The sequence below is a fragment of the Acanthochromis polyacanthus genome, chromosome 18 (assembly GCF_021347895.1).
Source record: "Acanthochromis polyacanthus isolate Apoly-LR-REF ecotype Palm Island chromosome 18, KAUST_Apoly_ChrSc, whole genome shotgun sequence".
Taxonomy (NCBI): domain Eukaryota; kingdom Metazoa; phylum Chordata; class Actinopteri; family Pomacentridae; genus Acanthochromis; species Acanthochromis polyacanthus.
Genome location: NC_067130.1, coordinates 976,849 through 989,833, shown reverse-complemented (window position 1 = coordinate 989,833; position 12,985 = coordinate 976,849). Strand labels below are relative to the sequence as shown.

Genomic DNA, 12,985 nt, shown 5'->3' with positions numbered 1-12,985 from the left:
TAGATGATATATGTTTCAGCTGTATGGATGTGCTAAAGCAAAAACAAGTTGTAGAAAATGTGACTTGCAGCAGTTTTGAGCATCTTGGAAAACGCATTTCTCATGATTAAGTTATGACTCAGAAAGTAGCAGCGTTCCACTATAATTAGAATTATATCATTTACTGACAACTTAGAATTAAAACCAAGCCATTCTATTCAGCAGTCTGTTATCATAAATTGCTTTTTTATATATATTTATTTGCACTGCGTCAGCATTGCATGTGATAAATGACATTAATTTACATTTGTGCTGACATTCAGTATTGTTCTGAATAATTGCTTTCAGTAGATGTGGACATGCGGGACATTATTTATAATTTCTGGCTGAGAACAGATCCTTATGCTGTTGTTCTTGTTGCATCTTTTTAGGGTTTTGATTCCTATTTCTGACTCTGTGCACCACACTGCTAGTCTCAGAAATGAGGAATACTATGGACACATACATCAGCTCAACACATTTCTTCGGTGATGGGAATCCTAATTTCTGTCACTAGTTTGCGTCTCTTTTCTCTCACCTGGATGATGCTCTGCAGGTGTAAAGCCACTGTGTCCAGCCTCTTCTGCTTGGGTTTGCTCATCTTGAAAGATAACTGTGAAGCTAAATCTAAAAACCCACTCATCAGGTCACAAGAAAGAAGTTCTGTCGATTTGTAAGTTGGCCGATGCAACTTAGCGACTTAGTCGTTCGGCAGTCCACTGACTGTTGAAGATGGAGGATTTAAGGAGTTAGAGCTCTCCATTGCTGCCACGTTATACCTGAATAGATCCACGCACTGACTCTATGACTTTAACACCACTGGATCTGGAATACTGAATCATTAGCTACCAACTGAAAGCTGTTCGGTCCACATTAACATGAATTAAAGTGTCCTCGTTTGTGTTTTTGTTGCTCGATCAGTAAAACTGTTCAACCAAATGGCAAATTTAATAGTGAGTTATAATATTTGAAGGGCTCTTTCATGTAAAGTTTAAACGCCCATATAAAAGTTGAATAGTGGGGATAACGGTCCTTACAGCGCTGCCAGCTGACAGCTTCCAGTGATTAGTTGTTAAAATGACATTTGGTGCATTTTAATAATCACACAGAAGCTAAATGGTGTCATTTAACGGCGTGTCCTGGTGACCTGTCGGCCTCCTCACAGATCCATTATTCTGGAGACGCTTCCAGACACGAAGTCTGTGCATGAGAATGGAGACAGGACGGACTCTGACAAGAAGCCAGGAGGACAATTAGAATGACAACACCTTTAAAGTCATGTTTAACTCCAGTGAGAATAATCTTTAGTTTGACTTTTTAAAATATAATGATTCAGGTGTTTCCTATTGGATGTGATTCATTTACAATGCATGAACAGTTATATAGTCAATGTCACAGTATAAAGTTATTATTTTAATCAGAATTATTAACCCTCTGAACTCCAAAATCCCCTGGAAGGTTTGGAAAGCATTTTTCTTTAAACAGCCAAAATTACATGGCTTTAAAGTGTCATAAACTGTAAAAACAAACAAAAAGAATCAACAGATGTTCATTTTTCCAACAGTCCTTGAACTACTCATTGGAAACTTTACAAAATCTCAGTTTAAATTTGTGGTATTTTAGCAAATTCATGTTATTCTACATGTCTCAAAAATAAAGTTTGCATGAACCAGGATTGTGTAAAAAACAACAAAAAATTCTGCAGTTTTTGGTGCAAATGAGAAGCTGTTAGTCATCTGTGACCAAAATCCTTTTTATTCAGCTGAACTGCAGGCTGTGTACGGAGCAGACAGGAGACAAGTGTGGAGATGAATAGAAAATATCAGGAATAAACCATCTATAATATGAAGAATCATTGTTTTTTTTGTAGCACTGATAACAAACAAAAAAAGTTGTACATATTTTTTCCAAATTTTTTTCAGTATTCGTTAGAATAATCAAAGAAATTTAACCGTTTTTCTCAGTTTTAAAGCTTTATAACTGTCCTTCTGCACTAAAGAGTTCTCTCTACTTCTAGCTAGAGTTGTTTCTTTATTAGTGACATCAGATTGTAATGAACAATGAAGCCACAGTGAGTAAAACAATGACAGAACCAAAGATTCATACTTCCATAACAACATCTGCTTAATAAAGATGTTATCATCTAAATGGATTTCATTGTTTATGGTCTGGTACCTAGCATTAGTGTCTAAAACTAATCCAGGATGTTAGTATTTCTGTTAAATTCACTAAAACTTCAGCTTTCTGGTGGCAGCTGCTTCTTCTACCTGAACTTCCTCTTTGTCCTTCAGTGCAGATGTTTGAGCACATCTGTCAGCAGCTCATGGTTAATGCTGCATCTCTGCTGTTAAAGGACAGACTAGAGGAAATATAGGGATATATGGATAGGATATATGTTCCGTCACATATATCTATACGTACATGTTCCCTCTCTATCCAGCCTCGTTTCACTCTGTTCATAGTAAAAGTCACATTTTAAATAAAATCTCCGCAGGACTTCGGTCGTTAGCACAAATGAGACGGAAAACAACAAAAGAACGACACAAAACAACCCAAATGACACACAGAATGGCCAACATTAGACACAGAACCACAAAAATGAGACACGAAATGAAATTCAAATCAACAGAAACAATACATTAAATGCTAAAAAATCATTAAATTAAGACAAGAAACAGCAAAAAAAATAGAAAAATTGGCACAAATTCACACAAACTGAGACACAAAACAGCAAAATAAAAAAAACTGGGACACAAAACAACCAAAATGAATCACAAAATGACAAATATTGATTAAATTAAGACACCAAACAACAAAAAAATCAAGACAAATTAACACAAAATGACAAACTAGACAGAAAACGAGACAAAGAAACGGACACAAAATGACCCAAATAACACACAAAATGCAAAAACTGAGACAGAAAACAACAAAAAACAAGAAAACAGTACTCAAACTGCCTCCCAGGTGTGTTTCTAGTAAAAAGTCACATTTTTAAATTAAATCTCTGCAGGTGGAATTAGATATCTGTTCGGCATCAATCACCGCACAACATTTCTGAATGTTGCCAAAAGTGACAAATTTTGATCCGCTGCAGAAGAAAAGCCTTGATTCATCTCTGCCATGACACTGAAAAATAGGAGCCCGCTGCAGTTTTCTTCTTTGTGACAGAGCTGTATTATTGAGTCCACCTCAGGTCACAATCAGAGGAAGATAAACCCAAAGAAAGGTAGAAGGCTTCTGTTTTTTCTTTTTCTTTTTCTTTTGTCCTTGTCTGTGCCCAGTCAAAATGATAAAGAAAATGGCTTCACTGCACACCATGTAAGGAAGTAAATGATCCATCTAATCAAGCATGGCTTCCAAAAAAAATCAAAATAGAATAGAAAAGTGGACAGCACGCATTGCCTTCAGCTAACCGTGATCCCATTTGCTTGTCAACAGAACAGAAGAGAAAAGCCACCCGTCAAGCATTTACTGTGATGAGAAACGTGACATTTCCATGCAAACGTTTGATGAATGAGACTATACGGCAGCGTGACAGTTTGGTTAATCATATCGGCTTTGATGAATTACTGGATGCTAAAATAATACTGCATTAATGAGAGTTTTATGTTATGGTAGATTATGTCAGCAGGGTGAATGATGCAATGCATAAACAGGCCAGGAAATATGCCTCTGTGTGTGTGTGTGTGTGTGTGTGTGTGTGTGTGTGTGTGTGTGTGTGTGTGTGTGTGTGTGTGTGTGCGTGCGTGCGTGCGTGCGTGTGTCTGTGTGTTTGCACTTTTCTTTGGTGGTCGGTGAGACTAGCAGACGTTCATTGTTGCAACCATTCATCAGGGGTCGGTTATACGATGGTAGAAGAATCCCTCAGCGGTGCATTCTGAGGATAATTGCCCTGATAACAGTTGGTGATTTTATGACACCTTCAAGACGTTCACCAGGGCAAAATCAACTTTAATTCGACGTTCAAAACCGAAAGTTAAACCGATTCCCTCTATTACTCTTCCCCTGACAGTTCCCCTTTTCCCTCAGACTTTCTCCTGGTTTCAGTCAGACTTTCTCCTGGTTTCTATCAGACTTTCTCCTGGTTTCACTCAGACTTTCTCCTGGTTTCAGTCAGACTTTCTCCTGGTTTCTATCAGACTTTCTCCTGGTTTCACTCAGACTTTCTCCTGGTTTCTGTCAGACTTTCTCCTGGTTTCTGTCAGACTTTCTCCTGGTTTCACTCAGACTTTCTCCTGGTTTCAGTCAGACTTTCTCCTGGTTTCTGTCAGACTTTCTCCTGGTTTCTGTCAGACTTTCTCCTGGTTTCACTCAGACTTTCTCCTGGTTTCTGTCAGACTTTCTCCTGGTTTCTGTCAGACTTTCTCCTGGTTTCACTCAGACTTTCTCCTGGTTTCTGTCAGACTTTCTCCTGGTTTCTGTCAGACTTTCTCCTGGTTTCACTCAGACTTTCTCCTGGTTTCTGTCAGACTTTCTCCTGGTTTCTGTCAGACTTTCTCCTGGTTTCAGTCAGACTTTCTCCTGGTTTCTGTCAGACTTTCTCCTGGTTTCAGTCAGACTTTCTCCTGGTTTCTGTCAGACTTTCTCCTGGTTTCAGTCAGACTTTCTCCTGGTTTCTGTCAGACTTTCTCCTGGTTTCTGTCAGACTTTCTCCTGGTTTCAGTCAGACTTTCTCCTGGTTTCTGTCAGACTTTCTCCTGGTTTCACTCAGACTTTCTCCTGGTTTCTGTCAGACTTTCTCCTGGTTTCTGTCAGACTTTCTCCTGGTTTCTGTCAGACTTTCTCCTGGTTTCAGTCAGACTTTCTCCTGGTTTCAGTCAGACTTTCTCCTGGTTTCTGTCAGACTTTCTCCTGGTTTCAGTCAGACTTTCTCCTGGTTTCAGTCAGACTTTCTCCTGGTTTCTGTCAGACTTTCTCCTGGTTTCAGTCAGACTTTCTCCTGGTTTCTGTCAGACTTTCTCCTGGTTTCTGTCAGACTTTCTCCTGGTTTCTGTCAGACTTTCTCCTGGTTTCTGTCAGACTTTCTCCTGGTTTCTGTCAGACTTTCTCCTGGTTTCAGTCAGACTTTCCTTTGGTTTTCTGGGTTATTCATCCTCTGTGCTGCCTCCTAATCTCTGCTTCTTGTCTGCATTTTGCACAGCGTTAACTGTCACCTAGAAAAGTTTAAAGCGCCGTGCCGCTACAGTGATAATTACATCATGACAAGCTACACTTGTTGTGATTACCGCCATGATGATAGTTTGATTTTATGCAGTGTTTATGACTTTCACTGGGGGCTTGTTATGTTTTACACAGATAGAAGTGTTATCAGGAGAATAGCACACAGCCATCTGTCTGTGATTTTCTGTTTTTTTCCCCTCCTTCGCTCTTTGTCTCCTCAAACTTTGTCATTGCTTCTCATCTCTTTGAATCTTTCTATGCGTATTTTTCCGTTCTTTGCGGCTCATCTGCTAGCTTTGTGTTTATGCTGGTTTGCATTAAGAGCGGAGGACGTCGTGCTACGTGCTCCACCTTCACACCAGATTTATGGAACGTGTCAACACAATGTCAGCGGAGGAGACAGCAGTCTTCATGTGAACGTATAGCGCCGCTGTGACGTCTGTTTCTCTTCCTTTTGCATTATTTCACTGCTGTATACAGCTGCAGGATGTTTACATTCTCTCTGTCACTGTGGATACACACAAACCCACAATTACTTTAAAAACATGCGCTCAGATATGTGAGGATGTGTGCCGGAGTGTGGACTTGTATTTGTATGCACGAGCAGGATGGCATCTTTACACAGTATCTTAAAAAAAACGAACAAAGGAAGGGATGTTTAGTGGTAGAGAGATCAGCAGTGACAGTCTGATGACAAAGTGAAAGGTAAAATGAAAGAGTGCGGCCAGTAAAAGTTCATTATAATTTAATAAAGCAAGAGGTCATAAAACTCTGCGGCTCTTTGGTGGAATACAACATCCTTTACTTTCCTGTCACAACAGGGAACTTATTGCTGTCCTGCCCTTTTCTGGCTTTGTCCACTCTCGTATCTATCGCTGCCTTCAGTGGCCGTCAGCGAAGCAATTTATAGTGTAGCAACATGGACTGAACCCACCTTCATTCAGCCTCCCAGCCAGCACAGGGTCATATATCCATCTGCTCACCCTGCTGGAGCGGCAGTCAGCTGCAGGACTCAAGCTATACAGCCAGCCAGTCAGATAGAAAACCTGGAGCTGCTGCGGCAGATAAATGTAAATCTAAGGGTCCTTTTATAAATACAGCTTAGTTAGAACAAGAAAAGCACTCAGGGAGAGCAGTACTCCTCCAAGGATGCTCATTCCTCCACATAGCATCAGAAAAGCAGCAGTTTTTTACTTCGCCAAGGAACGTTTCAGAATTCTGTGACGATGCGCGAACATTTGTGTACAGACCAACGGATTTGTATGAAAACTTTCAGGGAAGGTCAGAAATGATTCAAGGACCAAGTGATGAGATTCTGGCAGTGGCTTATAGTCTGGATCCACAGATTAGTTAAAGATTTCTGTATCATCTGGAACAGCTCTGGAACATAACATCCACGATAGATGAAAATCCCCGAAGTAGAAACCACATTTATTTTATTATTTCTGTGTATTTTAAGGCTTCGTAAACCCTCCCCACACACAGCAGATCAGACATCTGTGTGAAATGGACAAGATGAGATGCTGAATGCTTCTACACAGAGGAGACTGATGCTACAGTCTCTGAGCCAATCAGAGCCCAGCGCTGGTCTCTGAGCCAATCAGAGCCCAGTGTGGGATGCTAGAAGTTTTATTTCAAATTACTGTAGTCTGTTTCTGAGTAATGTTGCTAACAAACAGACACACCGATCGTCTCATAATTCCTCTTCGTTCCTCGGTGGAGTAATTAGGATGTAACTTCTAATGTACACTTTTCCCAACTAGATATCCTGGAAGATTGTTGCCATGGTGACCTTACAGGAAATATAACAGAGAAAAATGTTCTCTCTGAGGCAAAGGCTGCTTCATTTGTTGTCTAGTTTACTAGTTTGTTGTCCTATGAAATATAAAAACCTTCATCTCTATGGAAACAGCACAACAATGACTAGAAGCACAGAGAACTCAACAATGTCCTGTGTGCAGTCTGACAAGGTTTGGATGCCATAAATCATAAAAAACAGTTCCTTTGATTGTTTATTTTACAAAAAAGAAACCTGGAATCAGTTTGTCCCTCATTTCTTCAGAGTCCACAGATTACAGAACTGACTTTGTGCAAATGGTTTATTTTTTGGCAAATGGTTTATTTTTTGGCAAATGTTTACAGCAGACAGGATAGAATACAGTGAGTCTGATGAATTATTATGATTTTATGTTGGATACGGCTGTTTTTCCTGAAGGAAACCACACGTCACAGATGATTAGTTCAAGATTGTCAGAACGTTGAAAATCCAACCGTTCTCTGTTTTACCAGTTTGTAGTCATGGCAAGTTGCGTGTAATTGTGCGGTTTCTGGGTTCAGAGGGCTAAATAAGTGGGAGAAACTAGACACAGTCCTCAGTTTACTGGGAACTGTTTGTTACTGACACTGTTTGCAGGAACTCCTACCAAAATAAAAACTCAAATGCTGCATACACACATCGTAAAAGGACAGTTATGGCAGGTGAATGCAATGAAGGAGTGTGAAAAGTAATTTTTTTTTACCTTTAAAGGTGACATATTTTATGAAACTGAACTGGTAATGATGAGCATTTGACAAAAGATAGATTTTAGCAGTGATGCAGTTGATAGTCTGGATCTATGGATTAGACTAAAAAGTGGTTCAAAATTACTTAAAACTGGTCCAAAATGTTTAAAAAATTTGCCCAAAATCATTCAAATTTTGTCCTAAATGACAAAAAAATGTCCAAAATGACTACAAATTTCCAAAATGATTCAGAATTTGTCCAAAATTTGAAAAAAAAGTCCAACATGACAACATTTTTTCCAAAATAACTGAAGAGATTGGCCCAAAATGACTAAGAATCGGTTCAGAATTACTCAGACTTTGTCCAAAGTGACTGTATGAATAAAGACAAGCTTGACAGTCCATATAGATGATACTAAATAAGCGATGTCCTCTCCTGTGGTGTCCATTGTTTCATTAAAGGCGATGGTGTGGTGTGGAGCTGTAAAATGCTCCAAACATCAGGCCATGTGTGTCTAACAGCCCTGCCGCTGATGACTCCAGCATCTTTAGAGCCCATTAGTCAGTTACTCACCCAGTCAGTGTGCCAGCTAGTTCCTCAGCCTGCCAGCTGACTCAGACAACAACAACTACTCCCTCTTTTGGCCGGTTTTAATGATTCTGACAGAAACTTCATGGGTCAATCAGACAGAGCGCCTCGTTACTGGAATGACAACATTTAGTACGTCTGAAACAAAGAAAAGCATTTATCCCGCCAGCAGGAACAGCATCTTGAGCAGTGATGAATGCAGACCATAAATCATCAGCGGGTTTGTCGGTTTGGCGCTGCCGAGTCTTCGTAAACAAATCCGGTCTGCTCTGCGATGGCGGCGGTGGCATGGTGTAAACATATCTGCGGTGTAGACTTCTTTCCTAACGCTACAGATGATAACAGAAGGCAGAAGCGCCGGTCGCTGTGGGTATGGGTCGGCTTAGGAGGCCGTTTGGCGACGGTTAGGGGATGAATGTTGGTGTGCATGTGGTTTAAAATGAAAAACAAAGGTCAGGAATGCATTCTGCCTCACATCTTTACTCCATTTCTACTTCTGTCTTCCTCTGTGTGCATCACACACTGATATGGAAGATAACAAACTAAATCCCTTTCCACTAAGTTCCCTGTCCCATAAACTCCTCTCCAGGAAGTGTGTTAATTCCAGATCACATGACCTGCTCCACATGATGTCATTTCCTCCTGAAGAAAAGACTGGAAGACTCCAAGGCTTTCTGACTTATTTAATATGAAGTAGTCAACGGGTTTACTACAATATATTTAGAAATAACTTTACATTTCAATTTTACTCAGTTGTATAAATCATATTTAGAAGAATCTTTCTCTAAAATGCCATGTGGTGTTTGGTTATAGGCGGCCATGTTGGTTTTAGGTCTGAAAACAGCAAAAATGTCGACTATGATGCAAAAAGTCCTGTTATTACATATTGACCCAGATGCATCCAATGAAATCCTGCTCAGGCTCACTCTGATTGGTCGCCTCTACAGCTCAGCAGAAGGAGTGAGTTCTCTCGGTAAATTGATGTGCATCTCTTACCCTTAGGCAACTTTTTTCCACACACACACACACATGAAGCGGTTGATGTCTATTTCCCTTCCCTGGGCAGCTTGTTTTGGTGTGTAACCCTCTGACACACACCACACACACTCCGGGGAGCTGTGCTACATCGCCGGGTAATGGAATTGTCTTGTCTCCTTGCAGACAGATCGCTGTGGAGGAGGGCGAACCCATAAAGCTCCTCGGGGACTTCCTGTTTAAGAACGTGGAAGTGTTTTGGCCCCCTCATGTAAGGCCACCGCTAGAACAACTCGGCTTTCTTTTTAATTACTCTCCCTGCTCGTTCTGGTCCTCGGTCAATCGCAGTAAACAGCAGAATACCTGCGTGGAGGATCTGAACAGCCTCTGGCAATCTCAGCCGGTCTCTGAGGTTTTCTTTCTGTCAGTGGAGAGAAGCTTCTCCAGTCTGCTGAAAATTAGACAAAATCAATTCAAATGCTTGTTCGCTGCTTGAAAAGTCATCAAAAGACGCTCTCATGAAAGTAAGACCGCTTTGTTCTGTTGTTTTGTAGCTTCAGAGTAAACTTGATATCTAGTTAAAGTGATGTGTAACCTTGAAATTCATCTCCTCCGAATGAAAAGACGGTGTCAGAGTGAAACGTTAGTGAGAACGGTGGGTTCGATCAGAGTCTGCAGTGCCACCAAGTGTTTTTAAACTGAGCTTTGCTTCTGCTGCACAGGAACTGACCTCTGATTTCTGGACAGAAAAATAGACTTTCCTGGAACATTCAGTGTAGTATAAGGTTCAGATCAGAAAAAAAGAAAGAAAATGGTTTACAGAGAAAAACTGACGGTCTGGAAGAGTTGATGAAGGTTTTACTGCTGAGAGTAAATCATGAGGGTGGGGGGGTTACACATCCTGGTCGGTTTAAAAACGGCTCCGTGGTTTTATTTTCTGTCGTTTCCTTCCATTTTTCACATTTGGATCTTCAGACCTTCTCTTTCTGAGCCGATACTCTAACCCTAACCGCTTAGTCCACGTTCACATTCAGTTTGATCTGAAGTGATCCGGACCAGTAAAACCAGTAAAACCAGTAAAACCACAGCAGAACAACCTCTAAGTAACCTCAACTCCTCATGGTTCCTTTGCAAAAAAAATGTTCACAGTTAAGGAATTATCTTTTTGATAAACATCATGAACAACATTAAATTTATGAAGAAAAATAAATTCATTTTCATCCACATTCATCCTCAGTTTATCATTTCCTCATTACAACTTCCAGATCACAGAGTGTCTACAAAGGAACACAACATTTAGTCATCTGGAACCATGGAGGATTTACTGGAGGATCAAAACAACAAAAATTTAGACAAATGAGACAAAAAAGTTACGAAGTGAAAACAAAATGGTCAAACGACAAAAATGAGACAGAAAGTTACGCAATGACACAAACCAGACTAAAAATGACAAAAATGAGAAACAAAATGACCAAAAGTTAGACAAAATAACACAAAGTGACACAATGCACAAAACAATGAATAAAGCAAAACACAATATGACAAAAAATAAGACAAAAAAGACAAGTGACACAAAGAGGAAACAGAAAACCACAAAAACATGAGACAAACAAAAATATGACAAAATGTTACAAAAATGAGACACAAAATGACAAAAGAACAATCTTGTATTTTACTTTATGATCCAAACAACGTGTCATGGTCAAGAAATGATTTTAAATTTATAGTTTTACTAATTTACAATCTGCAGTTAATGTCTTCTCTGTAATTTTTACACTTTGATTGGACCCTCTGGAGGACCACTTTTGGACCACGGGCCTCATGTTGGACCCTCTGGAGGACCACTTTTGGACCACGGGCCTCATGTTGGACCCTCTGGAGGACCACTTTTGGACCACGGGCCTCATGTTGGACCCTCTGGAGGACCACTTTTGGACCACGGGCCTCATGTTGGACCCTCTGGAGGACCACTTTTGGACCACGGGCCTCATGTTGGACCCTCTGGAGGACCACTTTTGGACCACGGGCCTCATGTTGGACCCTCTGGAGGACCACTTTTGGACCACGGGCCTCATGTTGGACCCTCTGGAGGACTTCCTTTTTCTCTTTCTCCTTCCACAGCAGTTTGTCCTCTTTTGTTCTGCTCCATATCACAAATTTCTTCCCTCTCCGTTCTTTTTTCTTTGCTCCCGTCACTTTATTTCAGCAGACAGCCGTAACAAATAGGAAAACCGGCATGTGAAGCCATGAGGGGAAAGTCAAACATATATTAAAATAAACATGTAAATAAATGAGAAAACAGTGAGTGTGTGCTTTGGTTTCTGTTTCTGTTGGGTATTCGGAGTAATTTGGCATGGAGGGCTGTTTTATTTCTTTTTTCTCTCGGTGCGTCATTAGCAGCATTTAGGAAACGCACGGTTTTAAATTTTATGTGCATATTTGCTCCGTACAGATTGGGGTTAATATTTTCTGCAGAGTCAGGCCCACACATGAACACACATGCATGATTTATTTCCAAGCCTCTGCAGCTCATTAGTGATGTGTCAAGATTTAAGTCCGTTGTTTTTCCCGTCGTCGCTGGTTGTTTATCTCTGTCTTCCATCACTCTTACTACGTCTAATTTTTAATGGACTGCTGCTACTTTTTTGCTCTTAAAATCCTCCCTCAATCCTTTGGTCTCTATCTCACTCTGCTCTTTCTTCTTTTTTCCTGCTAATCCTCTTATACCACCCCTACTCTATCGCATCTCGCCCATTACTTCCTCTGTCCCTTGTCATTTCGTCCCTGTAGTCGGCATATTTAAGCTTCTATTGAAAGTTTCACTCTGTGATGCTGCACTCGTGTTCTGCTGCTGTCATCACGGTGTAGAACAGACACGTATTAGTAGGGAATTATGAGAGAATAATGTCCGTTTACTGCACCGACAACAAGGAGAGGATCTGTGATTGAATATATTGACATGTAGACTCAGTGGTTTGACGTTAAATGTGTTGTGGATCCTGAGGAGAGTTGGCAGCAGACAGGTTAAAGAAGGAGCTGCCGTAGTGAAAGTTAATAACAGAGGGATGTGACCAAGTTGGCAAGGTCAACAAAAAGTCTTAGTGGGAGCAAAATGAAGTGAAGTTGAATAAAGAGCAGCTACAGACAGAGGAGCTTAGTTCCAGGAATGAGAGCCTAACACCGGAAATAGTGCATGCAGAAAGCAGGCTCCAGGATCCTGGTGAGGATTTAGTAAAAACTGTACCCGCAGTGAGGGGAAAATGGAGAGAAAGTGCTGCACTTCTCAGCTGGAAAAGCAGGATTTCAAGTATTAAAATAAATGCTGTGCAGATAGTTGGACACATAAACGAGCTAGAGATCAGTCCTCCTCCAAGGATGCTCATTCCCCCAAATGCCAGTAATGCAGCATTTCTTCATTAGTTATTGATCAGAAATCACAACATTTAATAGAGATGTACACAAACTAAATGACCTTGCTGTGACTACAGGCGTGTGTTCTGCATGTGTACGTTATGTATGGATACCGGATCACGTGACCTAAATATGTAGCGGGCGGCTCAGAAACACCCCCACAGTTTAATCAGCTGTTCCTTGGATCATTTCTGATGGATAAGTCCTGATAAGTCCTCAGAGGTGGATCTGTAGTAGGATCACAATCAGCTGATGTAGTGTTCACTGGTTGTCATGGTTACAGTGACACCCTGCTGCTATCTGGTAATGATGCAGAAATCTTTAATC

The 12,985-nt window shown here is 40.7% G+C and overlaps 1 protein-coding gene across 1 annotated transcript in view; it reads left to right on the top strand.

Moving 5' to 3' along the window:
- Positions 1 to 12,985, top strand: part of cntfr (ciliary neurotrophic factor receptor) — a 278,017-nt gene that overhangs the window by 166,017 nt on the left and 99,015 nt on the right. The gene's annotated exons all lie outside the window — the stretch shown is intronic.